Source organism: Triticum dicoccoides, chromosome 4A, assembly GCF_002162155.2.
Source record: "Triticum dicoccoides isolate Atlit2015 ecotype Zavitan chromosome 4A, WEW_v2.0, whole genome shotgun sequence".
Lineage (NCBI taxonomy): Eukaryota > Viridiplantae > Streptophyta > Magnoliopsida > Poales > Poaceae > Triticum > Triticum dicoccoides.
The window spans coordinates 538,117,109-538,124,658 of NC_041386.1; the positions used below are offsets into that span (position 1 = coordinate 538,117,109).

A 7,550-nucleotide genomic window follows, 5' to 3' on the forward strand; every position below is an offset into this window, starting at 1 on the left:
CAGGCCAGTCACCAAAAGGGAACATCGACAGGCACGTACCTCGCCAGACGCGTCTCTCTCCACCTGCAGGATGATTTCCATGGCACGGCCCTCCTCAGGTCTGAGCACTACTAAGCAATAAGCATACCATTGTATAATCCTCTTTATGTCAGTTTTGTAAACACCTTGGGCAAACTGTATATCTATCGCTGAGGATCTCAGGACTCCCATTAGTTGGAACTTAGAAATGATGCTCTAATACTACACTTGACACACAAATAAGGAGCTGGCATATTAAAATGGTTACTCTCTGGAACTTTGGTCAGTATTTAGCAGTGTTCAATATTGAAGAGATTACTATTTAGCTTTAGAGTATGAGGGCATGTGTTGTTCATTATCTCTTTTACCCCCTGTCGGCGGTACTAAGTGGCTTAGCACTGATGCAAGACGGACATCAGTCGACTTAGACTTTGACCGCAAGTCACTTGAATGGTGTCATTAAAACAACCTGAGCAAGATTGGAGCTGATGGGTATTTGAGATTGTTGCTTTTTGATGGAACTGCAGCCAAAAGAATCTCTCGCCTTGTCAAGCAAAAGATTAATGATCTTGTGCAAGATCTAAATGTTACCAGTGATGATGGCTCTACAGAAACGTACAACTGTGAGCAGTCAGGTTCTTCATTTACGAAATGTTCAGCCAATTCGACCATGTCAAATGCAGTTTTGTGTGGAAGAGAGCTGGTATATTTGTAACTGATGTGTATGATGGCACGTCTTCTGAATGCAAGCTTCCTCTCGATAGGAGATCCTCCAGTTTCAGTGTGATTTGAGTTATAGCATTGCTTAATAATTGCTTGAATTTGACCTTCCATTTGATTTTGAAAACTTAAGCCTTCTCATGTAGGTGTTGAAGTCTGACGGATTGGAGAATCAGATGGTAGTCGCTGGAGAGGCAAGGAACTCCCATGCTTGCAGCGATGCACTTGGTGGGCATTCCTTGCATTCTCCCGTAAAATCACACGGGTTCATGTATTTAATTATAGCAAAGTTACCATGTCTTTATCATGCCAGTATGCCAATGTGCCCAGAAATTAGATAACAGAGGGAAGTTAGCAACTCCCAGCTCTGAAAGCATACCAAATATTTCAGTTTTTAGGCCACTGCTCAATTTTGAAGAGCTACTCCATTGAACTAGATATGTGAGTTTTTTGTAAATTATAGGATATCATAGTCTGCTAAGTGGAAAAAGAACTCTTTGATGTTGGGCATATCATGTAGTATTTAAATCATTATTTTTTTACACATGTGATGCAAATCTTATTCGTTTAGAAAAATGGTGTATCTACAGGATTGATACGAACTCAGAATACAAATTTTGGGACAACTATTAACATTGAAAGAGAATGAATGTGAAGACAATATGTGTGCTGGTGTCCTGGGATTCAGCAGTTGTATCAGGAAAACCAAAGTAAAACAGGTACTCAGATTTTTCTTATTCTACATTTTCCAGATATAGCAAAGGTTGTACCACAGAAAGTATCATTAAAGGTTGTATAATATGCAATGACGATATGCTCCATTATATCCAGGTAATTAAAGGTTGTATAGCAAAAGCATGTTTAAAAATTTAAATTACCATGGCACATTTAATTCTTTTGGAGTACTAAACAATCATGCGGCTCTCTACAGATTTCTAAATTCATGGTAGGACCACAGGAGAATACTACTTTTTTGTGGGGGGGAGATAATTGTTGAATAGATAGCGTCGATACCTTGCAAAGTTTCGCAGAGAACAAGCTATATGTGGATTTCTTCCAATTGCAGCAAGCTTCGAGCAAGCAAAACTATACTTTATAAATAATTTTCTTGAACCAGTGTTCTTTATTTTCTTTGTATTTTCACCTTTCCTTGTAGTGGATTTCAATGTACTGAACACTCTCCTTAATCAATGGAAGCAACACCTGATTGCCTTCATATAAAAAAACACAATCTGAACACATACAAGGCGATGTATAGCAGGAACAGAAAAAAAATACTGTGCAAAGGTGAGTGCAAGTGCATGATTTTCTAGAGTTATTTTCTTGGCAGAAGTTACTATATTCTCAATATACATCATAAATAATTAGGGAATTCAAAAAAGGTCCGATTTTTTTTAAAATGATAATTTTGAAATAAAAAGTTCAATAAATCATAAAATGTTTGTTGAGTCAAAAATTGTTCGTGATTTTGTAAAACAATGTATGCTTATTCAAAAAATGTTCCAAATTTTGAAAACCAATGTTCAGGAAATCAAGCAATGTTCATGATTTTAATAAAAAGTTTGTGCATTAAAAAATTGTAATGAAATTGAACAGAATTTCGCCAATTCAAAAAATCTTTATGAATGGAAAAATATCCTTAAAATTCAAAAACTGTCCGTGACTTACAAAATAGTTTATTCATTCATTAAACATTCGTTGATTCAAAAATGATTATGCATTTCGGAAAATGTTCATGGATTTCAAAAATTGTTCCACCAATTTCCTAAATAATGTTCGTCGATTCTAGAAATGTTCATCGATTCAAGAAAATTGTTTAAAAAACTGTTGACACTTTAAAAAATGTTTTAAAATATTATACAAATGTTCATGAATCAAATAATGTTCTTGATTTTAGAAAATGTTCGGAAATTTGTAAAAGTGTCCACAAATTTGAGAAATGTTTACGATTTCCAATATGTGCACGAGTTTAAAAAAATGGCATGATTTCATGAAATTGAGAGTGATAGTGTATCTTGCTGATGCAACAAAATGTGGTCATGACCGTTGCAGATTATATTTTTTTTCTCCCGTTGCAACGCACGGGCCCTTTTGCTAGTATACTCTTAAGTCAATAGAAATAGACGAGTCAGATGCCGTGCTCGTGTGATTGCTTGGTCCTCGGATAATCAACCGTATGCCCCAGATTTATTCTAACAAGTGATATTAGAGCTAGGTTACGAGGTTGATCTAAGGCGAAGATATCGTGGAAGAACTAATTGTCGGCGAGATCGAAAGAAACGATGCGGTGTCACGATCGCGTGGAACAACCCGAGTGTATACGTACTCGGAGTCGGTGAGGTTGGGATGTGGCCTACGACAGTGCGGCAAGGCAGCTGGGCGAAGCGGTCCATCAGGCACGCGAGCAGGCAGCCCAAGCGACGGAAGGACGCATGCAAGGACGGCTGAGCGTCAACTCGATCGGTTGCGGCGTGCAGATTTTAGCGATACGTGGTGCAATCAGAAAGAGCAAGGAAACGTATGTATATACGTGATCCTTATCTCTCCGCTCTCTGGTCAGCAGCGACCACCCAAGGTCGCCCCGATCCATGGCCCTCTCCTTCCGCCCAGCTTGGGTCCGTCGCCGGTCGTCCATGGGGCGAGCGCTGCGCCTCCTCTTGAAGCTCCTATTTTTGTGCTGCCCCGCCTGCACTGCCCACCAGCGCCTTCCGAGAACTCATGGTTGCCTTCTGCCAAGCTGCCGGATTGATGGATGACCGCCGCCATGACCGACCTCAACCTTCTGCATGCCATGGGCAGCGGCCATGGAGGCCGCACCTCCGGCCTCTCGCTTCGCTAGCCAGGACCTCCGCCAACATCTCATTCATCTATATCAAGGACCGATCTACGTCACCCGAGGTTGACAGCAGTTCGGCCAGGGGCATCACGACCACATCCTGATATCCGCTGCCTTGGGCACGGCCACCACTGCTTGCCTTCCTTGGAGCAAAGAATTATGAGCTCTCCCGTACATGGCTGAAGCACCTACAGGTGTGCGTGTCTGTGTTTTAACTTTTGCTCATTCTTTTGTTTTTGAACAAGTGAATTTCTCTTACTGGAGCGTTTCATTGAAAAGGAATTTCGTTCTGAAGCTACTCTTGAAGCCAACGATCTGAAAAACATAGGGGAACTATTTTGCTCTATGTTGTGTTGTGGTTCCTGCCCAAGAGGTGGCAACAGTTCAGACTTCAAACTTTTTCTTGAAGGGCAGACTTCAAACTTAGTAAGCCATATGCTTATATCTCAGAAATAAATTAAATAGCACAGGAAAGGAGCAGCAACCTTAACTGAACATAGAGTTGTGTTACAAGTTCCACGTGCACTAGCTTTTAGTGCAGGTGACGTCCCTAGCATCTATCGTACCTTGGATCGTTGAAAGTCTTAGTGCTCTCAACCTGTTCGATGAAATAACAACGATGTTGTGTTTTTCAGGTCAGTCACCAAAAGGGGGCATCGACAGGCACGTACCTCGCCAGACGCGTCTCTCTCCACCTGCAGGATGATTTCCATGGCATGGCCCTCCTCAGGTCTGAGCACTACTAAGAAATAAGCATACCTTTGCACAATCCTCTTTATGTCAGTTTTGTAAACACCTTGGGCAAACTGTATATCTATCACCGAGGATCTCAGGACTCCCATTAGTTGGAACTTAGAAATGATGCTCTAATACTACACTTGACACACAAATAAGGAGCTGGCATATTAAAATGGTTACTCTTTGGAACTTTGGTCAGTATTTAGCAGTGTTCAATATTGAAGAGATTACTATTTAGCTTTAGAGTATGAGGGCATGTGTTGTTCATTATCTCTTTTACCCCCTGTCGGCGGTACTAAGTGGCTTAGCACTGATGCAAGACGAACATCAGTCGACTTAGACTTTGACCGCAAGTCACTTGAATGGTGTCATTAAAACAACCTGAGAAAGATTGGAGCTGATGGGTATTTGAGATTGTTGCTTTTTAATGGAACTGCAGCCAAAAGAATCTCTCGCCTTGTCAAGCAAAAGATTAATGATCTTGTGCAAGATCTAAATGTTACTAGTGATGATGGCTCTACAGAAACGTACAACTGTGAGCAGTCAGGTTCTTCATTTACGAAATGTTCAGCCAATTCGACCATGTCAAATGCAGTTTTGTGTGGAAGAGAGCTGGTATATTTGTAACTGATGTGTATGATGGCATGTCTTCTGAATGCAAGCTTCCTCTCGATAGGAGATCCTCCAGTTTCAGTGTGATTTGAGTTATAGCATTGCTTAATAATTGCTTGAATTTGACCTTCCATTTGATTTTGAAAACTTAAGCCTTCTCATGTAGGTGTTGAAGTTTGACGGATTGGAGAATCAGATGGTAGTCGCTGGAGAGGCAAGGAACTCCCATGCTTGCAGTGATGCACTTGGTGGGCATTCCTTGCATTTTCCCGTAAAATCACACGGGTTCATGTATTTAATTATATCAAAGTTACCATGTCTTTATCATGCCAGTATGCCAATGTACCCAGAAATTAGATAACAGAGGGAAGTTAGCAACTCCCAGCTCTGAAAGCATACCAAATATTTCAGTTTTTAGGCCACTGCTCAATTTTGAAGAGCTACTCCATTGAACTAGATATGTGAGCTTTTTGTAAATTATAGGATATCATAGTCTGCTAAGTGGAAAAAGAACTCTTTGATGTTGGGCATATCCTGTAGTATTTAAATCATTATTTTTTACACATGTGATGCAAATCTTATTCGTTTAGAAAAATGGTGTATCTACAGGATTGATACGAACTCAGAATACAAATTTTGGGACAACTATTAACATTGAAAGAGAACGAATGTGAAGACAATATGTGTGCTGGTGTCCTGGGATTCAGCAGTTGTATCAGGAAAACAAAAATAAAACAGGTACTCAGATTTTTCTTATTCTACATTTTCCAGATATAGCAAAGGTGTTACCACAGAAAGTATCATTAAAGGTTGTATAATATGCAATGACAATATGCTCCATTATATCCAGGTAATTAAAGGTTGTATAGCAAAAGCATGTTTAAAAATTTAAATTACCATGGCACATTTAATTCTTTTGGAGTACTAAACAATCATGCGGCTCTCTACAGATTTCTAAATTCATGGTAGGACCAGAGGAGAATACAACTTTTTTTGGGGGGGGGAGATAATTGTTGAATGGATAGCGTCGATGCCTTGCAAAGTTTCGCAGAGAACAAGCTATATGTGGATTTCTTCCAATTGCAGCAAGCTTCGAGCAAGCAAAACTATACTCTATAAATAATTTTCTTGAACCAGAGTTCTTTATTTTCTTTGTATTTTCACCTTTCCTTGTAGTGGATTTCAATGTACTGAACACTCTCCTTAATCAATGGAAGCAACACCTGATTGCCTTCATATAAAAAAACACAATCTGAACACATACAAGGCAATGTATAGCAGGAACAGAAAAAAAATACTGTGCGAAGGTGAGTGCAAGTGCATGATTTTCTAGAGTTATTTTCTTGGCAGAAGTTACTATATTCTCAATATATATCATAAATAATTAGGGAATTCAAAAAGGTCCGAATTTTTTTAATGATAATTTTGAAATAAAAAGTTTAATAAATCATAACATGTTTGTTGAGTCAAAAATTGTTCGTGATTTTGTAAAACAATGTATGCTTATTCAAAAAATGTTCCAAATTTTGAAAACCAATGTTCAGGAAATCAAGCAATGTTCATGATTTTTATAAAAAGTTTGTGCATGAAAAAATTGTAATGAAATTGAACAGAATTTCGCCAATTCAAAAAATCTTTATGAATGGAAAAATATCCTTAAAATTCAAAAACTGTTCGTGACTTACAAAATAGTTTATTCATTCATTAAATATTCGTTGATTCAAATATGATTATGCATTTCGGAAAATGTTCATGGATTTCAAAAAAATTTCCACCAATTTCCAAAATAATGTTCGTCGATTCTAGAAATGTTCACCGATTCAAGAAAATTGTTTAAAAAACTGTTGGCACTTTAAAAAATGTTTTAAAATATTATACAAATGTTCATGAATCAAATAATGTTCTTGATTTTAGAAAATGTTCGGAAATTTGTAAAAGTGTCCACAAATTTGAGAAATGTTTACGATTTCCAATATGTGCACGAGTTTAAAAAATGGCATGATTTCATGAAATTGAGTGTGATAGTGTATCTTGCTGATGCAACAATATTTGGTCATGACCGTTGAAGATTATATTTTTTTCTCCCGTTGCAACGCACGGGCCCTTTTGCTAGTATACTCTTAAGTCAATAGAAATAGACGAGTCAGATGTCATGCTCGTGTGATTGCTTGGTCCTCGAATAATCAACCGTATGCCCCGGATTTATTCTAACAAGTGATATTAGAGCTAGGTTACGAGGTTGATCTAAGGCGAAGATATCGTGGAAGAACTAATTGTCGGCGAGATCGGAAGAAACGGTGCGGTGTCACGATTGCGTGGAACAACCCGAGTGTATACGTACTCGGAGTCGGCGAGGTTGGGTCGTGGCCTACGACAGTGCGGCAAGGCAGCTGGGCCAAGCGGTCCAGCAGGCACGCGAGCAGGCAGCCCAAGCGACGGAAGGACGCATGCAAGGACGGCTGAGCGTCAACTCGATCGGTTGCGGCGTGCAGATTTTAGCGATACATGGTGCAATCGGAAACAACAAGGAAATGTACGTATATACGTGATCCTTATCTCTCCACTCTCTGGTCAGCAGCGACCACCCAAGGTCGCCCCGATCCATGGCCCTCTCCTTCCGCCCAGC

At 39.4% G+C, this 7,550-nt stretch overlaps 1 long non-coding RNA gene across 1 annotated transcript; it reads left to right on the plus strand.

The window, feature by feature from the left end:
* On the plus strand, nt 1-1,797 carry LOC119289078. Its single transcript, XR_005141420.1, has 3 exons — nt 1-98; nt 885-966; nt 1,329-1,797. It is a non-coding gene; the product is annotated as an uncharacterized LOC119289078 (long non-coding RNA).
* The last annotated feature ends 5,753 nt before the right edge of the window (nt 1,798-7,550 follow it).